The sequence below is a fragment of the Otolemur garnettii genome, unplaced genomic scaffold (assembly GCF_000181295.1).
Source record: "Otolemur garnettii isolate 467f Iridium unplaced genomic scaffold, OtoGar3 scaffold00030, whole genome shotgun sequence".
Lineage (NCBI taxonomy): Eukaryota > Metazoa > Chordata > Mammalia > Primates > Galagidae > Otolemur > Otolemur garnettii.
This window is the reverse complement of record NW_003852425.1, coordinates 14,052,461-14,076,720: the sequence shown is the minus strand read 5'-3', so window position 1 is coordinate 14,076,720 and position 24,260 is coordinate 14,052,461. Positions and strand designations below refer to the sequence as shown.

At 36.3% G+C, this 24,260-nt stretch overlaps 1 long non-coding RNA gene across 1 annotated transcript; it reads left to right on the top strand.

Annotated features, from left to right (window-relative positions):
• The first annotated feature begins 16,953 nt into the window (after nt 1-16,953).
• On the top strand, nt 16,954-24,021 carry LOC111725034. The gene is made up of 3 exons (XR_002773201.1): nt 16,954-17,182; nt 21,338-21,442; nt 23,553-24,021. It is a non-coding gene; the product is annotated as an uncharacterized LOC111725034 (long non-coding RNA).
• Nucleotides 24,022-24,260: the final 239 nt, after the last annotated feature.

Below are 24,260 nucleotides of genomic sequence, written 5' to 3'. Positions count from 1 at the left end.
CGTGTTCCTGAGAGCAGGAACTGTTCAGGTCAGCCCCACCACTGCTCAGTTAGGCTTAGCCTACAGCTGTCCTCTTACATATTTTAAGTTGAGCCTGAAGGTTTCTCGTGCCTAGTGAAATGTAAGCTGACTAAGGGTGCACACGCACTGTAACCTCCTCTTCCACCAGTCACCACGCTGTCGCCAATCAACATATGTTCAAAGAAGGAAAATGCCCAGATGTAATAACAGCAGCTGCCCATTCCTCACTTTTCTGTGCATCACATTCCTTCACCTCCTTCATCGGCCTTTTAGAAATTCCAAGTGGAATCTCTCTGAACCTGGTCTGGTTCACAGGCCTGCCAAATTTGCAAATCTTTTTTTTGCTCAGTTAAACTCTGTATATTTCATTTGTCCAAACATTTGACTTTTACCACAGGGTGTCAGATATGAAGCAGCATTTCTAGTGTCCCTCAGCAGCACTGAGAGACGGTGTGACGCCTGCTGGCCCATTATGTTTGCCTCTGACGCTCTCTTCAGCAGGTATGGACTGTGGGCAAGTCCCCTCTTATCTTCCAGAGCTTCTCAGGTTTGTATTTTGAGCCATATAAGTTTGTTTGAACAAATTTTTGGTCCCAACTGGGTGCAAAGTTCTGATCGAAACTGAACGGGGCTCAGGAATACATTGGTTTGAATGATTTATTTATTTATTTGTTTTTGATTAACTGATTTAGATACATTTTAAGGTCTCAGATATCCCACTGGGCCAGAGAGAAACTCAGTAAATGTCAGTCCTTCAGGGGGTGCTAACTATGGATGGCTTTCTGGAATTCCGAGGAATTTTTGTATACTTTCCCCTTGGTTTCTTTTTCTTGCTTATGTAGATAAAGAAAAAATCACTGGGTTAATTTGATTAAGGAGATCTGAGAACTGAAACCAAGATTCAGTGTAAAAATTAGATCCTAATTTCTGAAGAACTGAGCACCCCACCTTCTGGCTACCCCAACACTTGCATGCCTAAGTATGAGGCCCCAGAAGCAGCGAACACTCACAGAAAAGGCAGAATCTTAGTATATACATCGGGTTGGTGGTCAGTCAGTCAGTCTGTTCTTGGTTCTTGGTGAGCCCTTGGCAGGAGAATGACTAGACACCCCAAAGCAAGGCAAGCACCAGGAGAGGTTTATTGAGGAAGCGTGAAACAGGCTTATAGAGCAAGAGAAAGATACATTTGCCCCAGACAATGAGTGAGCCTCCTGTTGTAACAAAAGGCTCTGGTTATGGTCAGAGTTCCTGTTCTATATTGTCTAGATTGGGCCCTCCTCGTGGTCCAAATGTCCCCATGGAACCACTTTGATGACAGCTAATGGCATGATAATTAGTCTTTGGTGTTCTAGGTCACTTTCCACACCCTATTACACCTGGGCTGTCTGCCCCATGGGCTGGAGAACTTGCTGCATTTGCAGAAGAGCAGGTGTTCCTCCTTCTCCCAGCTGTGGCCATTGCTGGGGTGACATCAAGGTGAGGCAGCATCAGTGTGGGGCACCTGACCTTGTCCTTTGGCCCCAGGTGTGGTCATTGCTCAAGTAAGGCACCTGCCTGGAAGAGCCGGAGATGCTCACATCTACTGACCAAAGATCACTTAAAATCCAGTGCAACATTTCAGATGAACAACATTGCCCTCTAAAAAAAGCATTTAAAAAATGAGGGCTCCCCTCACATTAGTCTCATCCAGGGATAGTTAAGTGATGTGCCAAATTTTTGGAAGAGATTTCAGTATTTTTATTCCCTGTTTTAAAAGGCTATAATGACAAATATAAGTCTCATAGATTAGATGATAAGAAAAATTAACTAACCTTTTGGTTTAGTTACTATGTTACCCAAAAATGAAATGAAAGGTAAGAAATGAATAGTTCCTGACTTAAAGTAGGCTTGCCTTATTCCAGCTCTCTCCTTGTTGAGTCCCAGCATAGAAAATGCTTTCTTTACTAAAGGAGTCTAGGCTAAAGTCAGAAATCTCACCAGGAAACAAGCTGAATTGAAAAAAAGACACCTCTACCTAACTAGATGGGTCTCCAAAATACATTCTGGCATTGAGCTTGCTATTTTGAAGCCTTTTATTAAAAATAGAAAATTACAACTATAAAAGAAATCTCCATATTTAATGGCATATCCTTGTCTGCATTTGAGAACTAGAACCTTAGCAGAAGAGACGACTTTGGTTTAAAGTGTATATAACAAATCTTACCATCGTTTCAGAGGCTTTCCTGGCAATCTCGTCTTGAGTGAGCCTTTTCCTTAAGCCCTCCAAGGTCTCAGTGAATAATAATTTTTAGATCTAAGTTCTGTGCCTTTGAGGTGTAAATTTTTACTTAAGAAGTCATGTCTTTAGAAGAAAAAATTTCAAATTTTCTAGTGTCTGGGACTAGTCCTAAATTATGTTGTAGGTTTTCTTGTCGTGGCTGGTGGAGAGGAGAGGATGAAGGAAAAATGAAGGAAAAATGAAAACACAAGACACAAAGAGAAAATTTTAAAGTTGGGTCAAGAGACTGTTTTATCTTTTGTAGTGAGGACTATCACAATAGCCTCAGGTTTTAGCCTAGTTTTGTTTTTATTTTATATATGATTGTTTTAATTATAAATTTCTTAAAGGAAAGGCAAATCATTATGATTATGGTTTTTGCTGAGTTTGTGGTTTTTTAACTAAACTATTTCTTTAACTAATTCTATTAATTGGATGGATTTATTTTTTATTTTTACTCTAAGGTATTTTTGAGCTTAACACAAACAGAACATGGGAGCGTAAACACAGTCTGGAGAAGGATGTTAGAGAGGACTCCAACTAGGCCAAGCACACAAATTATAGGAGTGACAACCCTTGAGAAGTCTTGTGCTCAGATGGAAGGACTCTTTTGGTTATACCAAGCTGACAGAAGAAAAGATATATTTTTCCACTATCTGGTCTGGAGTAACTCTGGCTATCTTTATAGAGATTTAAACATTTTATGTTTAAAAATACTCACTCTCCTTGAGAGGACAAGTCCATCCAAGTGAATCTTACCTATTCAGTGACCTCTGCAGTAGAGCCAGGCTGGGAGAAGTGTGTAGTTTCAATAAGACAATTTCTCAATTTCTCAATTGACAATTTTCTCTATTTCACTGAGTTTTTTAATGAGCACACAGTGGCTTTTGCACTGGATTTTGGGTCTCTTAAATCTACTTTTCTCTTGATTCTGTTCTTCTATGCCCATCATCTATATTTATTTGTAATTTAACTTTAAATTTGCTTATAACTAATAATTAAATGTTAGTTTTAAATGTATTAAATTATTAACAGTATAAATACATTAAAATATGACTCTTTTCTTAAGTACTCCCACACACACCCACATTCTAGCTAAATTTTTTTTAGTATTTGATAGTCCACAAGGAAAAAAAAAAACTATTTGAAACTTGACAAGTGAAATGCTTTATAAAGTTGTAAAATCTGCTTCTGTTTGTGTGTCTGTATGTCTTTATGTTTATATGTGTCACAAGTATGTGATGTTTTTAGTTAGTTTTAAAGAAAAGTCAGTTACTTAAATATTTTATGAAAAATCCAGAAAGTAACTCCATTGTTTTTAGCTCATAAATTTTATTATTTTTTGGTAAGTAAAAGTAGTATAAAACTGTTGGCAAATACAATTAGAAAGCTCAGCCCTTGTCCCTAAGGCTGCATCAGAAGAATGAGCACAAATGGTTGAGGAAAAGCAAAATTAATTTTCTGGCAGATGAGAAGACACTCACTCTGTACTCACCACTGTCCAAGAAAGAAGCAGAAATACAGAGCTTTTAAATGGAGGGCTTTCTGATTCAGAGTACTGTTTGGGTGTTGAAGTGTTTACCTCTACTTTATGATTCTGAATTATATCTCATCTCCAGTGAAGACAATTTCATAACCTCCACTCACTCTGACCTCCTGGATCTCCTGGACCTAGACAATTCCAACAATTCTGTTGTGCCATACCCTGTGTACAAAGAACAAATGTGATGTATTTAGTTAATTTTAACTCCATTTCTGCTCTTGACAACTGACCTGAGGCAAGGATGCAATTTTTAGTTTTCAGCTTTAAAAAAACAGAAAACATTTTTACCCTTTTCCAGGCCATTCCCTCTGTTACATCTTCAGAATTGTCAGTGTTATATAGAATACAGACATTTTGCCTGTTCCTAATAGTCAAACAGGTTAAGGGTGTTTTAATGTTTTAAGGTCATAAACTTTTGCTTCTGTACTATTTTTGATGTTTGTTGGATTTTTCTGTGAGATTATATTTTGGTTTCAAAACTCTGGACTCTGGGGTTTGGATAGGTGGCTAGAGGAAGGCCTGAGGACTTTTGTCTGTGTTACACACCACATGCAGGAAGACTCTGTCCCAATATGGCCACTACCTTCTTGGCCCAGACTTAACTCTTGGCTAATTTGGAAGTAGCTAGATTTTCCAAGTGGCCTCTCCACAGCTTTGTCCTTTGTCCTGAGCTCTGGATGACACATGGCTACTTGAGACCCCAAATGACTAGGAAAGTCATTAGAAGGGTACTTCTGTCATAGTTTCAAAATTCTTTCAATCTTAAAAACTTAAAGTCATGTTATGTTAAATTAAAAACAGATAAGTGTAAAATGTCTGAGTCATTTCCATCTAAGTTAAAATACTGAAATATTAGTTATTAAACATAAGTTTAAGTTTACATACTTTGGCATCTTATTTTTATATGGTATAGAGAACATAAATATATTCTGAACTGTTAAAAAAAACAAACACTTGATACTGATATAAAAAAGTTCAAAATTATATTATACCTTTCACTAGAAATTAGGATTGTTAAATGTTAAAGTTGTTAATATTAAAACTACAGTAGAACCTCCATTATTGATCACCTACCTATGTTGATCACCTCCTTAGGTTGATCGGTGTATCACATGACCATATGTATGTCAGTACAGTAGGCTTAGTTTCTTACGTTGACCACCTCTATAAAGGACTAAAAAAGATATACACACATATGTACACTAAATTTATACAAACATTTGGAAAGGAATAGAAAATTTTTTTAGAAACTACCACATAAAAGTTTATGGAAATGTCTTGTGGTCAAAGATTGAATGGATTTGTTTATAAACTTCTATTAAAATTAACTTTAGTATTGATAATACTCTAATAAAAATGTAATATTTCACAAAAAATTTTGAATAAGAAATTTCTTGTTTGTTTTTTGTTTGTTTGTTTTTTGTGAGACATAGAGTCTCACTTTGTTGCCCCTGGTAGAGTGCTGTGGCATCAGAACTCACATCAACCTCAAACTCTTAAGCTCAAGTGATTCTCTTGCTTCAGCTTCCCAAGCAGCTTGGACAGCAGTCATTCACCACAACACCGAGCTATTTTTAGAGACAGGGTCTCACTATGACTCAGGCTGATCTCCAACCTGTGAGTTCAGACAATCCGCTTACCTCTGCCTCCCAGAGTGCTGGGATTACGGGCATAAGCCACCAGGCCCAGCCTTCAGATAGTATTAATAAGAGACAGTAAAAAAATTCTTTTCACTTTTTGAGTAAACTGTTAAGAAAAGAAAAGAGAAAATAAAAAGATGAGGAGGGAAGGAGAAAGAAATTCTGTCTCATGCTGTTTTTTGTTAAGTATATTGATTGAAAAAAAACTGAGCCACCTTCCTTTTTATTATTTTTTTATTGTTTGGGATTCTTTGAGTGTATGAAGAATTAGGTTATACTGATTACATTTGTGAGGTAAAGTCCCTCTTATAACTTTGACCCGCCCCCAAGAGATGTGCCATACACAGTGACGCCCCCATCCTCCCCTCCCTGCTCCCTTGTTCCCCTACCCCACCCCTTGTATAGCTCATCTCCTGCCTTCACGTTAGTATTGAGTACATTAGATTCTTGCTTCTCCATTTTGTGATGATGCTTTACTAAGAAAAATGTGTCCCAACTCAATCCAGGTTAATACAAAAGATATAGTCTCCATCTTTTTAAATGGCTGACTAGTATTCCATGGTATACTTATACCCCAGCTTGTTAATCCATTCCTGGGTTAATGGGCATTGAGGCTCTTTCCATGTTTTCACAATTGTAAATGTAGCTGCAATAAACAATCTAGTGCAAATGTCATTATGATACAAGGATTTATTTTCTTCTGGATAGATGCCTGGCAATGTGATTGCAAGATCAAATGGGAGTTCTACTTTCAATTCTTTGAGGTTTCTCCATACTTCCTTCCAAAAGGTTGGATTAGTTTGCAGTCCCACCAGCAGTGTAAAAGTGTTCCCTTCTTTCCATATCCAAGCAGCATCTATAGAGTTGAGAGTTTGTGATGCAGGCTATTCTCACTGGGGTTAGATGATATCAAGAAGAGAGGCTTTTCTTTTGCTTTTTAAAACTTTTCATTTGTCATTTCATTTTACAGTCTCCTGTGATTTTAAGTAAGTGTTTTAAGTTTTTGATATATTTGACAGGCTTCTGAAAATCAAATTTCAAATTAAAAATTAAATCTTTTGACCTCAAACTTATGTTGGGATGCTACAGAGGGCCCCTGCAGCATCCAACAAAAAGATAAATTGATATGTTAAATTACATGTAAAACATTGCCAAAAAGAAATGATGTTTAATCTTCTTTGAATGATATTTTTATGGTTATGGTACTAATGTATTTTCTAAAATTGTTTTTGATTGCTAAATTTCTGATATATTTTAAGATGTTATTGGTCACAATTATGTCTATTAAATTATTTTAGTCCGCAGAAATAACCGAATTTTCTTGTCAAATTACATCTTTAACTATGACCCTTTCAGTTAATTTCTTAATTCTGATGCATTTTCTGAAGGCTTTTTACTAGCAATAAAAATACTAGACAGTTATGTCTTCAAGGAAATTCCTGGAAAGGATAAAAAGAACACTGACAAACATTCTTGAATTCAGCTTTCTGATCACTTTAGGAAGATATCATTTGGGCTGAATAGTAATTCCCAGAGCTCTGAGGAAGAGATTGACTAGTTTATAAATCTTCTAACCAAAGCACCACACTAATTAACTGAATACTGAGAAATTGCCAGATTTCCAAGCTAAATCAGCCATTGCTGAAATTGTTTATGCAGGCAATTTTAATGAACACCATGTTCTAAGTCAAATTACTTATAATATCCCATCTAATAAACAGTGCTATGCACCTGAATTGGAGAAACAGAATTGGTATTTGAGAGGTTATTATCCAGTGTTTAGTGTGGACTCATGGAGAGCCTGGAAAGTTCCCTGGTTCTTCCCAAGTCTTTACAGTTTCCTTTATCGAAAGCTCTGTGCTCCATGATTCATCATGGACAAAATAAGATTTTATACAGTGATCATATATGTAGTGATTATTCTAAATTTCTAAAAATGTTTATGATCAAGGTTTGGTTTAGGAAATCTATAATCCTGGAAGGTGGGCCATTTGAACATTTACAAAGGGGTTTCATTCAATTGTCATCTCAATGCATGTGTTCTAGATATACAGAAGCTTTCTCATGCAAGAAGTCCAGTGTCCATTGCTATAACAATAGCTAACCGGTTATTAAAAAATATGTTTCCCTCGTAGGACATTCCTGGAGAGATCTTCAGTGGTAAAGGTACTTGTTCCCTGGATAAAGTGTATTACAAAAAAGTTAAGTAAGTATTCCCTTACAGATAGACTAGCATTAAACAAAGCCAACTGAATCCACTGGATTGGCTTGATCAAAAGTATTACTGATTAACGACAATCAGATCTACTTCTAGTGAGGAATATAAGCTGATTCCCTTTAAAATAATCACTGTCAGATGTATGCTCCTAATTTAAAAACTCTCTTTACCTTCTACTCCCAAACTCTGTTATAACTACATGCCTCAAATCTGTACTGAAGTAAGCCTAAGCGCATTTTCACCAGGTGAAGGAAACTCTTCATGATCCACCCACTGAGAAAAATCAAATCGTTCACAATCTAAAACATGGAGCTTGAGTCTTCAGGAAACCACACTGGCAAAGTTTGCCATTTCCAGCTAAACTACAGAAAAATTTTGGGATTTTGAAACTTGGGTCTATAATTTCAAAATTCTAAAGGGTTCCTCCAGACTCTTGGAACCATATACTCATTGGGGAACTTAGGGTGAAGCTAATAAGGGAAATTTTCTTTCTAGAAGTAGAAACATCTAGATGTGTTCACCTTTCCCAAGGTCATAGATCAAGACTTCTCCGTTATCATGAGAATCTTTTCCTCTAAATTTTTTACTGTATTTTGCCTCTTTGAAAAATAGAATTAGAAAAAGGGTCTTTTATGCACTTATGGAGTATATGTTTATTTTTAGAGAATTTCTCAGCACATCTTATACATACATAATCTTATGCCTTGATGAATGAGAGATGAAAGTCCAGCATAGATAAGACATTTTAATTGCACCTTTACTCTTTACAGTCAATTATAAAACATATCATTGGTCCATTCCTTTTAACTTATATCATAGGTTAAAGAGAACATTGCAAGGAGGCTTTCATTCTACTGGATAGGCATCATTGATTAGATCTCTTTTTCCATGGGTTGGAATAAGTAAGGCAGGCAATATTTAGAAATTTCCCCTCATTATAGGCTGCATAGCAGATTCATTTGCAAAGACTAGGGATGAACAAACTTTAAATTATCTTGCTAAAGTTGTGCTAGGTAATAGAGTTGCTCTAGATTGCTTGCTGGTTTAACCAAGGAGAATCTGTTCCCTTACTGACACTTTGTTTTGCCCGTGGATGAACACAGTGGGTATCACAGAGATTCGGTTGTAAGGGATTAATGAACAGGCTGCTTGGTTGAAATGAGTTGATTTTTTATCTAGCTCATTCTTTGATCTATTTTGTTTTAATTGGTTTGGTTCTGGGGACCCTCACTAAAGAGAGAATACTCTAAACCGTGGGTATCATCCTCCTGAGAGTCATAATAGTCATTTCCCTGGAGTACTACTGTATACATTCAAAGATTTAAATGTTTGTCTGCAGTCATCTGTAAAATGTCAGATAGTCTCTTTCAATGGGCATGACAAAATTGCAAAAAAATGCAGCATTGTGAAGACACTATAAGCTGTGAATGACGGAGGTGCTGAGATTAGAAACTGGAACCTCAGGGCAGGTAGAGCAATTGCAAAGCCCTGTGTTTGGGTCACGGCTTCACCTAAGTGATACCTGGGCCAAAAGGGGGCGATTATAGTGCCAACAAGTTTCATAAACTTGGAAAGGGGAGTTTTTATTCTTATAAAGTGTTGCAGCCTCCAGGCAATCATTTACAGAATGGCCCTGGGGAGAAACTGAGAGCAAGCTCTTCAGGGAATGTATTCTGAGTGGGATGGCCCAAGCTACATATTTAATAAGCTACAGGAGGGGTCATGGGGGGGGTTATGAAAGAAGCAGATGCACATGCTTTTGATCTTCCTGCCTGCTCATGGATCCCATGTTCCAAATACACTAGCATGACCTGAGGATGGAGCGTCAGGCCTCTGATGTCAAAGGTGGAGCAGCAGACACGAAGAACCTCTGAGCATAGCCTCTGTGGATTGCTGAGAACCATTCTATGGTCTATGGTCTCTTAGAAGGAAGTGATACTGATCAACAGTTGGGTTGAAACCAAAAGAAGGAGAAATCATCAATTTGACTGAAGTCAGCCATGAAGCAAGTCTTTGCAGAGTTGGATTCTGGAGATTAACAAGGGTAAAGGCCTGACTTACCTGCCACCCCATTAAGGTCAGGATTTCAGCTTTCAAAATTTTTCTGGAGTCCCCCTGGCCAAGAGGGGTCCAATAATTCAGCTGAGAGCTTAGGACCAGACCAAATCAAATGGAGTTACTCCATGATAAATGTGACATTATCAAATTTGAACTTTAAGGAAGCAGACAGATCCCCAAACAGACCATTTTTTTTTCCTTCTAAAAACAGGAGATTTCAGTATAATTCAGAAGTCCCCTTTGCTCAGGCACTTACAAACAAGAAACCTAAAGTCTTCTGTCTCCACCTTTAATGCCCACTGTCACGCTATTACAGGGTGACCAGATTTTAACATAGGTAAGGCTGAAGAACATGGCCGGGGGCTGAGGCGGGGCGAGGGTGGGGTAGAGAATGGGGCAGGGCAGGGCCTGACAACAATGCAAACTTTGATAAGCAGTTCTCAATAATCACTTCTCAGCAATTATTTGTTATTATTACAGTTTAACATTATAAAATTAACAAAAGTAATATAAAACTCATATTCTGGTGAAACCGCCACATGGCAGCCGCAAACTGTATATTCCCTTCTTGTTCTCCCGCCCGTTCATGCATTCTTTCCAAAAATCTGGACTTTTTATAAATGCTGCTGGACACGGGACAAATTGTTGAAAAGGGGGACTGTCCCACCAAAAGCGGGATGTCTGGTCACCCTACGCTATTATCCAGTGGGATTTGAGACCACGTGAGAACAATTATAGTGGTGACAAAGTAGATCAATGTCTAAGGTTTTAGTCAACCTCCCAGTGTGGGGGACTTTTTAGATTAAGCCTAGAAGTGCCTCTTTACATACTTTAAGTTCCATTGAAAAGTTTCTCATATAAAATGAACTGTGAGCTAAATGGATGCATTAACAGATTGTAACCAACTTTTGTACCAGTCAAGAGCTGATCAAAGGTAGCCAAAGGTTTTAACCCTGTTCAAACAAGGCACATATCTAGCTGTAACTCATCTGGCTGTTTCTGCACCTCACTTTCATTTTCAGTATAACACTGACCTCTGTCCATAAATCCTCCCAGACTGGCAGCAATGGTACAGTCTCTCTGACTCTACTCTTGTTGGGAGGCTGATTTGTAAGTCTGATTTGTATTCAACTCTGCTAAATTTAATTTGTTTAAAGTTCTTTACTTTTAACAATACTCTGAGGTTTAAGTGGTTTATTATCTCAGCACATTCTGAGTACAAGATTTTTAAGGAAAACAGATACTTAGTGAGGCCAGAGAGTAAGAGGTGGTCTTTGGCCAAGCTCGTTAGAACTTGCCACTACAGTTCAGTCAGAGTGAGTGCAGGAGTAAATCTCTCTGCAGTGCTCTGAATGTCTCACTCTGAATTTCATATTTTGGGTGATTAAGTCAGGAGTGTAGAGATGGATGGGATTCAAGTCCTACAAAAGACGGGAGGGAACCGAGTCCTTCCTTCCATTCCTACCTTGTGAGGACAGAGCAATGAGGTGCCACCTTCAGGTGGGAGGCAGGTCCTCATGTGGCAGCCCTACCTGCCTGCACCTTGACCTTGGACTTCTGTCCTGTACCTGAACCAAGTCTGTGGCATTTTCTTTAGCATCACCAGTGGACTTATATACCCTCCTAAGGAGAGTGAATTTTTAGAAATTTTGCTTGATTAATGAGACAATATTGATTTTTTTTTTATTCTGGGTTTTAAGCAAGTGTGAATGAAAATTATTGGTGGTGGTATGCATGTAGAATGGAATATACAGGTACTGTGGGCACCAACTTTTCATACACGTGAAAATCCATGTATTACTTTTGACCCTTAAAACAATGCTGGGCCCATTGTTGACTGGAAGCCCAACCAATAATACACAGGGAAGGACTGTCCCATCTTTTGTGTGTTATATGCATAGTGTATTATATTCTTACAATAAAGTAAGCTAGAGAAACAATGTTATTAAGAAAATTGTAAGCGGACAGACACAGCAGTTTACGCCTATAATCCTAGCACTCTGGAATGCCAAGGCAGGTGAATCTCCTAAGCTCAGGATTTAGAGACTAGCCTGAGCAAAAGTGAGACCCCATCTCTACTAAAAATAGACAAATAAAAGAAAAACCTGGCCTAGCATTGTAGAGGGTGCCTGTATTCCCAGCTATTTGTGAGGCTGAGGCCAGGGGATCGCTGAACCCAAGAGTTTGAGGTTGATGTGAGCTATGATGCCATGGCTCTCTATCCAGGGTGACAGAATGAGACTCTTTCTTGAAAAATTAAAAAAAAAAAAAACTCATGAGATGAAATATATTTACTATCTATAAGAGGAAGTGGATCATCAGGAAGTTCCTCATCCTGGTGTCTTCACACTGGGAGGAGGAGGCAGGATTGCTTTTGCTAATTTTCCTGTCAGCAGAAGGTAGCAATCTTCTCAGTGCCCCTGTACCATTCACACTTGTGTTGTTTAATGGCAGTGGTAGAATTTCTTATACAATAGTTATATAGATGCTAGATTTGAATGATAAAAATTAATGATACTTTAGCTGTATTCTTGACAACTTTGGCATGTCTTGAATAAAGGCAGGACACTTACAAAATACAGATATTGATCCAGGTACCAAACTAAAACCTACGTCAAGCTGTAACTCAAGGAACATGTGCCGTAAGATATTTGTTTTCATTTATGTGGCAACGAAGTTAACATTTAAGCAAAATGAGAATGAGAATAAAATTATCAGTCACTTGAAACTGAAAGAGTACATTTAGTGAATTAAAGCATTGTTTTTTAAAAATTAAATTCCTTGTTTTTTAATATCAAATTTCCAAAAATCTAGCTATATTGGAGTTGGATATTTCAAAAGGGTAATTAAAACTCTCTCTAATGAAGAAATCCTTTCTATAAAAATGTTCTGTTGAAAATTATTATCTATACCAAGTGCCTATTTCATCAATTTAAAACTGCATTTTGAATGCTCATGTACAGTAAGACATATTCTACCAGCCAACCTAAACCCATTCAGTGGGCTGAGCCTTTCCCCAGAAGACATTTCTAAGGTAATTATCTTTCTAGAATTCCCCATTTATATAACGCTATTTTTAGTTAGTCTTTAAGTTATTTGGGATTTGCAAAATTAAAAAAAAAAACTTTTATTTAAAATTTCCTTCTATCCATTAAAGTAGGGAAAAGGATATATTTGTCTAGATTTACTCAGAACTTATCTGTACATGTATGCAGGGCAAATTATCTTTTATGATTTTTAGTCCTTGAGATTTTAATTTACATGAGGAATATTTTCATGTTCTAGGTTTTAGTTAGTGCAGTTTAAATGCATCTAGATGTGCATATTTGTTGTAATTCCATTACTCCCATTTTACAGAACATATGCAATTAATATAATATGGAACCGAGTTAAAGAATTTTATGTTTTAAATTTCATTCTACTTTTAATTTTAGAATTAAAAACTAAAGAAGAATATTTGTGTGCATTTCACAATAGTCTTTATAAAAATTTTATCCAAAAATTATCTTGTAGATCCATAAGATTATATAGTTAATAACAGAGATGTCTGAAATCTCCTTGTCTTTCAGTGAATTTGGAAATATACTTTTAAATAAATAAAATGTATCACAGGACTTATGCATAGTTACTAGGTTTGGATGATGGATACTAGTAATGTTTAGTTGTATTCTTGACCACAATTAATATGCTTCCATAAAATCTAGATGACTACAAATTTTTTAAATGAAGTTTTAAATTTTTCTCATAAACATTCTACTGATTAAAAGTATGATATACAGATACATACTGCATGATTTCACCTTTAGTTCCACCACTTCCTAATGGCATGACTTTGGGCAAAATCAGAGTAGTTTAATGAATTAAATGAATGAATCCACCCAATCATTCAGGAAGTAATTATAGAACACTACTGCAGTGAACAGTGGTGCTCTGGGATTAGGCACAGAGGGGTGAACAGGCAAAGCAACTGCTTCCAGGTTTTCATTCTACCAAGGGGAGACAGATAATCAATGAACACATGTGTCAAATATGGCAGGTGGTGATGTTAGGGCAGAAAACAAAGCCGTGCTCCAAGACGTCAAGAGAGCTGTGCTGAGACTGGGTGGCCTTTCGGTGGTGGGTAGGGCAGCAGGGCCGTGTTTGGGAAGAGAACAGTAGAGGCAAAGGCTTGAGGGAGTCCGGGGGGCTGGTGCACAGCGAGGAGGGTGGTGCGATTTCAGCTAAAGAGAAATGGGAGAGAAATCCTGAATGACTGCTAAAGCCAGTCCATGCTCAGCCCTGTAGGCCGTGTAATGTGACTTGTGCTTTTCTTTTAGATAAAGGAATGGGAACTGAGTGGGTCTTAGAAGAAAAACAGCATAACAGTCAGTCCATTAAAAATCTGTTTTTGCGAGAAGTGGTGGTGTATACGTGTAGTCCCAGCTACTTGGGAGACTGAGGCTAAGGATCCTTTGAGCCCAGGAATTCACAACCAGCCTGGGCAATGTCTCAAGACCTTATCTCAAAAGAAAACTATTTTAACTCTAACTATACCCTACGTTATTAACTGTGGTCACTATGCAGGGTGCTAGATCACTAAAAATATACTCCTGTCTAGATGAAACCTATTATGTGATCAGCATATCTATACCACATACCTATACACATGCATGCATAGATCAAACATACAATAGCATTTTGTACCCCATGTATATACACAATGATTATTTCCTGATTAAAATAAACAAATAACTATTCCTTAAAAATTACTTTGCCTGCTAAGTAGAGAAGAGAATCCAGGACAGGATACACAGCAGACCTATCCATTCAGAGGTTACTGCTGTGGTCCCAGGGGGCCCTGACATTCTCAGTGCTGACTGTATTGCACCTCTGAGCTGTACACCATGGTGGTTACTACTTGCATGTTGTCACCGAGCACTCAATTGTGGCTAGTATATCTGAGGGGTTACATTTATAATTTAATTTAATTTAAAAACTGTAATTGTAATTTAAATAGCTACATATGGCTTGGGGGTACTGTGTTAGACATTGAAAATCATCTACGAAGAATGTTTGTGAAATACTTGGCACATAGTGAGTGAGGATTCAACAAAAATTATCTTGTTTCACTGCAATTTCATAATTAATGAAACTGAACTACATTTGTAGTTGAATCCAAAGCCTTTTACACATAATAGACAACTGTATATAATGTTTGTAATAATAATTAATAGTATTGAAAATTTAGGTATGATTCTCTAGAGAACAGAACCACTACGTTGTGTCTGCGGGTGTGTGTGTGTGTGATCAAGATATACCGTGCACAATTGTGGAAACTGGTAGCCAGAGTTCAGACTGGAGACTCAGGAAGAGCCTATGTTCCAAGTAAATGGCTGGGATTTCAGGGAAGCATAAACTATATAACTAATACTTATAAAATCAAGATTAAACCTTTATAGAGAAGAGTTGGTGTCAGGGTCACATGCCAAGCAAAAACAAAACTCTGAAATGGACAGGAATGATCTGAGAAAGCTAAAGTTGACTTCAACAATTTTGAGAGAATTTTGTAGTAGATGAGGACAGGAACGGTTCATGAAAATAATTTAGTACACAAAGTAAAAAAAATGGTAGTGGAAATAATATGTGGATGAGGACTGATTTTCCTGTCCTGTGTCTGGAACGGAGAATTATCGTTAGGGTTAGAAGAGTTCAATTCTGCAATCCCCTGTTGAGATATTAGAGAAGGCACTGCATTGTGGGATGAGAATTGGAGTCCACCACACCTCGTCCTTTGCTGGATATTTTAAAAACATTCTCAGGATGCTAACAATTCTGTAGATAATGTAACCCTTAAGTTCAGACTTCATCTGCAACACTGGCTCTTCCTGCTCCCCCAGAAGACTGCCCTTGCACTCAAACTGTGACTCTTTCTGGAGTCTGCAGCCTGCTGACCTCCCCCATCAGACTTTGGTCTCACCACACTTCCATAATCACAGGAACCAAGTCCTTAAAACAAATCTCCTTCTTCATATATACACATCCTCCTGGTTCTGTTTCTCCGGAGATCCCTGACTAACACAATGTATAATTATTAAATTAAATAAGATTATATAAATATAGTTTACCTCAAGTAGAGTTAAAATCATAATTATTAAAATTAAGAATATTGACATATGCTTACTTAAGTGAAAGATAAATTTATAAGCTGCAATATATTGTTAATTCTGCCATCAAATTAAAAGAATTATGTTAGCTATGAGGTATAATTTAGCAGATTAACATGAATTACACTATAAGTTTTATGCTCAACAAAATTATATATTAATTGATTTTCTAAGCTCCTTTAGTACAGGATATATATCCTGTATTTCATCTGGCATCATAATTATATAACGAAGAAAAAACATTCTTCATATTTCTAATAATTTAACAGTAATATATTGAAATTGAATGGATGAAATTTATATGAGAAATAACTTGTATTTAATATTTTAATATATTTGCTTTGAAAATTCATTGCTCTGACAGCAAAAACTTCTACATAATTGGGTAGATATGATTTTGGTACTTTTATATAGAACATTTATCCTAGTGTATATCAGAATTTATCAGAATTACTCTTTCATGGAAACAAAAGTGAACAAACATCAGTTTATTTGTCTATTTTTTAAGAACTAGTCTTTCAAATCATGGTCCCATAAATGTATTTATTCATGGAATATTAATAACTGATACCACAGGACTTCAATTTCCATGGATACATTTGCTCAGATGGTCTGACTGTGATATATTGCAAAAATAATCATTTCCTAATGATTACAGCCTGTATGAGTGATGTAAGCGTATGAGAAAACATGTGTGGTTTTAGGAATATACTTCAAAAAACAGAGTGAATTGCTAAAATGTGAAAGGAAATTAAAATTATTCAGTTAAATCTAAGGGCAATGTGTCCTTCAAATAGCATAAAACCTGAAAAATTTCTTCCAACAGTAATGAATTTTCCTTTCTAAAGATAACGAAAGACTAGATTTCGGTTTAAGTAAACATAAAATACAGACTGTATCTCACTAAATGGCTTGTGTACTTTTGAAACCTTTGGTCGCTAGGGAAAATTCTGGACCTTGTCTTATTTGTTGCTTGTAATGCTTGGAATTATTTTCACAACACCTCAGGCAGTGTAGGACTCTGACAACTTTGTTATCCTCTGTGATAATTACCCAGTTTGGCAGGAGGGAGTGGGTATGACTTGCATTTTTCTTCTGGTTCATTTTGGTGACAGAGCTCACCAGACTTTCAGGATTGGGAAAGCATGACGTGTGCTTGTGACAAACAGCAGTGATCCAGGCAGAAGGAAAGGGGACGGGCGGGCCACTGCGCTCACCAGAGTAACAGGGACACCAGGAGCCCTTTCTGTACTCTGGGCAAGCCCAGCCCACACTGCATTCCATAAGGATCACTAAAAACAGGTGGGCAAACCTGGTTTCTCTCCTAAGCTATATGAAAGTTAGCAGGCCATGAGTATATCGGTAGCAAATATTGTGTAAATGTCAATATAATTTTTATTCAAACCATTCTCGTTTTTACTCTTAATATATTATCAAACTGATAGCATTTCAACTTCCTATTTTGTCTTTCTCCTCTCCTATCCAACTGAAGTGTTTATTCCTAATTGTTTTGTAGTAGAACACCATGAGTTACTCCTGCCAGACTATATGATACCACCCAAAATGATGCCTTTGGACTTCCAATCATTGGAAAGCATAGCATGAGAGTTGTAATACAAGATGTGAACTTTACCCATGGTCCACGAAGAAATACCTTGTCTATGTGTCTTAACAATTTCACCCATGAAACTTTATTTTGAAGAAGATTCTCATATTTTATTTTTTAAAATTTTTTCTACTGATTTTTTTTTTATTAAATCATAGCAGGATACATTAATACTATCATGGGGTACAGTGTACTCTTTCTGTATACAATTTGAAATACTTTCATCCAAATGGTTAACATAGCTTTCATGTCTTTTTCTTAGTTATTGTGTTAAGACATTTATATTCTACAATTAGATTCACATGTATCCTCCTTACAGGGTGAACCATAGGCATGATCTCACCAATCACCCTCCGTCCACCCACCCTCCTCCTCCCTTCCCTCCTCTCCCCATATACTCAATCCTACTATGAAACTAATTTATAGCTTTCATAGGAAAGCTATAACCCAATTTTAGCCCAGGAATATTGGGATTCTCATATTTTTTAAAAAAAATTTTCAACTGGAAACTTCTACAGCAATTTTTAAAGTTTCTCTTGAAATGCCTAACAGCTGCCATTGACCAGGTCACAAAATAAAGATAAATTTATCATAGATTTTCTTTGTGTATATATTTTAGTACAATAACTTATCTTTAATATAATATCTTCTATCTTTTAATATAAGACAGTTATATTGCTAGTAGTTTGCTTTCTTTCTTTTCTTTGTTTGTTTTTTGGCTGTTTGATATTTATCTAAAATGAAACTTTGTGAGTAAACTAAACTTTGATAAACATTGGGATTTGAGTACTTTTTTATTTACTTCAATTTATTGGTAGTCATCTAAAATTGGGCTCTGATTGTTGCAAAAGATAGAAAAACTGCAGCAAAAAATGATTTGAAAGGACAGAATAAGGCCAAGGAAAGGTTCCTCCTTTTAACAATACTTGCTACTTTTCTTAAAGAACAAAACAGTCATTTTTTTACATTTTCTCTTTGTCAAGATGCAGTCTCTGGATAATTATTGACTATATTACTTATTCAAAATATGCTTCCTTTAATATAGAGTTTCCAGATGAAAATTTCAAACTCATGACTAGAGAAAGCAACTTTATTTAAAATCATTTTTTCTCCTATAGAATAAGATACCCCTGCTAATATAAGAAAACTGAAATATTCAGCCTCTTTCCTAAGTTAAGAAATATAAAAACAAAACTTTCAATGAACAAGACATAATCAACATGGTTCCCCAAACTCAGCCTGGAGAATCCCTGGATTTAGAGAAGCTGGATGGTAATAACATGGTCTGTACCTTTATTTTTTTTTAGGACATTGTTCATTGAATAGGAAAAAGAAATTAAAGTAATTTCTCTATGATTCCAGAATTTATTTTGTTTTTCTTTATTACGAATACATTATTTGTTGTACATGTTAGAATAAACTTTCTTCTTTTTTTAACTTCAAATTAATATGAGGCTACCAATTTTCAGATAATACTGTTCTCACTTCCAAGGTAAAGTTCTAGTTATAAAAGAGCCCCTCACCTGGGGGCGTGGCCTACACTCGTGCACTATGCCCATTCCCCTGAGATCCTGCTGAGTGTCCTCCCTCCTTCTGCTAATTATTTTTTCCCATTCCGCCTCCCCACAAGCTAGACTATATCTATATTTTATTATTCATATAAGCATATAATTGTTTATATGTTGGTTTCATAATCAGTACTGAGTACATTGGATATTTATTTTTCTCTTATTAAGATAATTTACTAAGAAGAACGTGTTTCAAATCCATCCAGGTAAACATAAAAGATGTAAAGTCTCCATCTTTTTTATGGTTGAATAGCGTTCCATAGTATACATACACCACAGTTTGTTGATCCCTCTATCCATGGGATGATGGGCATTTGGGTCGCTTTCTTGACTTGGCGATTGTGATTGAACTGCAATAAATATTCTTGTGCAAATATCTTTGTGGTAAAATGTTTTTTGTTCTTCTGGGTAGATACCTACTAATGGTATTGCAGGATCAAATGGAAGGTTTACTTTTATTTCTTTGTGCATTCTCTATGCTTTTTTCTGTAAAAGTTGTATTAGTTTACAATCCTACCAGTGGGGGAAGTGTTCCCTTCTCTCCACATCCATGCCAACATCTGCAGTTTTTGAAGTTTGTAATATGTGCTAATCTTACTGGAGTTAGTGATATCTTAGAGTGGTTTTGATTTGCATTTCTCTGATGATTAATGACAATGAGTATTTTTTCATATGTTTGTTGGCCATTCATCTGTCATCTTTGGAGAAGTTTCTGTTCAAGTCTCTTGCCTACACAGAAATGGAATTGTTTGCTCTTTTTGTTGATTAATTAGAGTTCTCTGCATATTCTAGCAATCAGGCCTTTGTCAGATTTGTAACACATAAAATCTTCTCCCATTCTGAAGGCTGTTTGCTTTGTTTGCAGTAGCCTTAGCTTTATAAAATTCAGGATATGGATGGCAAATACGATGACTGGAAAGGAGGGAAAGATGGAAATAGAAAACTCAAACACAAATCAGAAGTTGTCTCAAGAAATTAATGAATTCAAAGACCTAGTTGCCAAGGATATGGACATAGTGAGAAAGGATATAGCAGAGCTTAAGGAATGGAAAAAGGCATTTGAGGATCTTCAAAACACAATTGAGACCCTCAGAAATAGAGTTGAACAGAGAGAAGAAAGAATCTCAGAAATTGAAGACAAGAATTTTGAACCATCCCAAGCATTTGAAGAAGCAGAATAAAGGAAGACAAGAACAAAATGTTCCCTGAGAGAATATAAAAAGTCTAAATCATAGAGATCCTTGAAGGAGCAGAGAATGGTCCCCAAGGAACAAATGCTCTACTCCAAGAACTGCCCAAGTATTATGAGAGAAACAGAAATTCAGAGAGTAGATAGTGTGATTCATTCCAAACAAGTATCTCCTAGACACGTTGTAATTAATTTTGCTGCTGTTAATATGAAAGAGAAAATCCTGCAGGCACTGAGGCATAAGAAAATTATTGCTTACAAAGGGAAAAAAATATCAGGATGATTTCAGATCTTTCAGCTGAAACTTTTTAAGCCAAAGAGGATGGTCACTGACTGTCAATCTTCTTAAACAAGATGATTTTCAGCCCAGGATCCTATATCCCATTAAATTGAGTTTCATGTGTGATGGAGAAATTAAGTATTTACTGACATCCGTATGTTGAGGAAATTTGCCATAACTAGACCAGTTCTACAGGAAGTGCTCAGACCCAGTCTTCATAATGACCCGCACAGTGTTCGGCCACCAAGGTAAACTTGCCAGGAATTTAAGAACAGAATCTAGCTTCCACGATGATGACAGGGATAAAAATAAGCTCTGAACTCTGAAAAACAAGATGACCTAAACTCCACCATACCTGTCAGTTCTCTCACTAAATGTGAATGGCTTGGATTCCAGAATTTCCAGTGAAGCTAAAAACCAAACATGACCAAGGCTCTGGAGTGGCACTAAAGGAAGATCTACTTGGCCAAACCCAACACGGAAGCCCATTGTGTCATCTGCCCAGTGAATCTTTATAGGGCAGAAAGAAAACTAAGGGAATGTAGTGTTTTAGGTTTAAAAGTATATATTTTCAGTATGTAGTTAATATTGTATTTTCTGGGTTAACAAACCATTTCTCTAGTTCCTTGGCTAATTCAATATTTCTTGGTCTGATTGAGTAAAGACATGTATAAGTGATTTATCATAAGTTTATTTGTTAAGAGTTGAGGGGAAAAATATTTTTCTTACACAAGGTTAAAGGATAAAGCCTAGAGCAGTAAGTTTGCTTGAAACTAATTTATCAACTTCCAACTGTTTTCTTTGGCTATTTCAGGATGAAGCTCTGAGACATGGCTGGTATACTATATTTCTCTCAGCATAAATGTGACTCTATTGTGAAAATGAAAATTTTGTCTAAATCATTCCCTAACGCCTTCAGGTAATTAGATTCACAGAACATTTTTTTTTTACTCTGAACCAGTGCATTGACTCATAAAGACACAGTTAAATAAATTTGAAATACTTTATTTTCTCCCTCATGTAACATATATATATATAAAACAAATTCTATAACATGGTATATACATTAAATGCAAAGAAATTTTAACTTTTGGCGTAATTTATTGGATAAAAATATTTGACTATAAGGGAGTTTACTCTTATTGAGAGATTATATTCTATTTGAATGAAAACATAGCTTGTTCTCATTAAATTTTAATTCTCTTAATTAAATGAAAAATTTTATTTTAACAGTAAAAATATTATAATAATTATATAATTGTAATTTTAATATTATATTTACTTTTATAATTACATTTTGTGAATTGTTGGTTGTCGTACATGAAACAGATTTCTGTACACTTTTGTCCTGAACCAGAACCAGATGATAGCAGAGAATGGTAAACTATAAGGAATACCAGCAGGGAACTGAATTCTGCCAACAACTGAAAGGAACAGGGAATGGGTTTTCCCTGAGAGCCTCTAGAGAGAAACGTCAACACCTTGACTTTAGCCAGATAAGACCCATGTCAGACTTCTGCCCCACAGAACTATTATGGTAATAAATTTGTGTTGTTTAACTGGTACCCTGGTGGTAGTTTATCATGCAAGCAATAGAAAACTAATATAGGCAGATAAAGCTTGGTAAGGAAGAATTGACCCAGAGACATCAATACCATCTGTCTCTCTTATTTGTTTTTTTATTAATTACTGACTCAGGCCTGGTCTTGATTTCCAACAAGTTTACCATCGTAGAGCGGTAAGTGAGGATGCCTGGGCCAGGGCTACTCTCCCAGCAGATTTAGCGATATTCTTTGTTTTCTTGATGAAAATATCAGCAAGTTTCTATACAAATTCTATACAAAAGCGTATAGTATTTGTGCTGAAGGATAGTAAGAAATAAAATTGGTAGATTGAGAGAAACAAAGTTTAGGGTAAAACCGGAAACATTGTGGGGTGTTTAGAATTTGGAACTATCAGTCAAATTACAAAATGCACTGAGCCAAGCATCAGAGAAATTACAGAAATGCAGGACACTGGGCCTGGCCTCATGGAACTCATTTTAATGATCAGGATGACCAACCATGAAATAATGTGTGGCTGGCAGAAAGAGGAAAAGGTATATCTAAGCTTTCACATTTTGAAGAAATAAAAACAATCCTACAAGTATTTGTTGAGTTCATATATCATTACCATAAAGACATAGAGATAGATTTTGGTGAAGCTTGTTGAAAACGGTTAGATCTGGCTGTCACGAAACTTAAGTCTCACACAGGAAACAATCATTAATCAAATAGAGTAGAAACTCAGAATTAACCCCCACTTAACTAGAAAATATGACTTTCTTCTCATGTGAAAGCAATTTTCATATTTTGACATATTTTAAATTAAACCAAAACTAACTTGTTTTCAACTAAAGAAGTAGAATGTAATTTACTGTGGTCACACAGGTGTGATTTTTAATGATATAACATTGTGCTTTTGCAGATATTGGGGTGTACCAAGTATATCCAATACAGTCTGAAGGCTGAAAAGTTCTCTGAGGAAGGAATATAGGAAGTCGTATGTTAAAGATAAGAAATAAAGAAAGAAGGGCTTAGAAAATATAAAAGGCATCCACAGTTGCATGGCTTCCTCTTTTTACTTGGTTTCATTTATTTAAAACCACTGACTCTATTTCTCCCACATTCAAATACTCTGGTAGGCTCTAAAAATATAAAAGATAAATTAGAAAGAATCTCGGCCATGGAGGGAATCTGCCTCTCAGGAGATGTTTGCAGCAGAAGAGCCGTGATCCAGGATGTGTCTACCCCTCATTTCCTTCTCTTGTGTGAGGGATAAAAGCAAAGGCCTGTTTCAGTATCAAATGATACAATGATATGCTGAATATTTTATGGTTTCCAATTTTCTAGTTTTCCCTGGTGTTCACGGAGCATCGAGCATTTTTGGCAAGGGTTTCCCACTCTCTTCAGCAGGTCACTCGTCGCTGATACTGTAACGGCTGAACAGAAGTAGAGCGCGCTCTCTGCAGCTGATTTTTTTTTTTTCAGGTGTTCGCTTTACGGCAGCCCTGATGGGCAGAGAGCTCGCTGCATCTCTGGCTGTTGGCATATGGCATCCAAGAGGACAAGGCAGCCCAGACAGCCCATCAGATTAACCATGTAATAGACCCAGAAGCTGCTTCAAAGCCGTGAAACAAAATTGCTTATGGAGTCTGCCAGCACGCCAGATGCTGCTATTGGAAGAAATATATTCCAGTGCTTAGCATCTGGGTCTCATGGTTGCCAAATAAAAAAGAGAAAAAGAATTGGCAATGCATTGCTGATGAGGTTGCTTTCGCAAAATTAGATTTTTTTATATTTTTTAAAATGTCAGATGCATTATGTTGTAGCAAAGGTTAAACGTAGGTATGTCCATGTCCATGTAGAAGAGGTGCACTATTAACCCACGGCCTCTGCTTGATCCTCAGGCAGCTGGTTGGCTATTATCTAAATAAATCAAAATACTGAGAATCTTGAATTTGGGAATTTTCAGTCTGTTTCCAATATGCTTATTTTATTGGTGTTTTGCATAATAATATTCTTGCCAAAGGAATATAAATTCTATATTTAAACAAGGTAAGGAATGACATTTTCTTATTAGCAATCATTTGTTTGTTTTCTGACTTCAAATTCTATAATTCAATATTATAACTAAAGTTATAACCCCCAAATATTAATCAATTGCTTCTCCCCCCGTTAGAATTTTTTTTTCTAAAC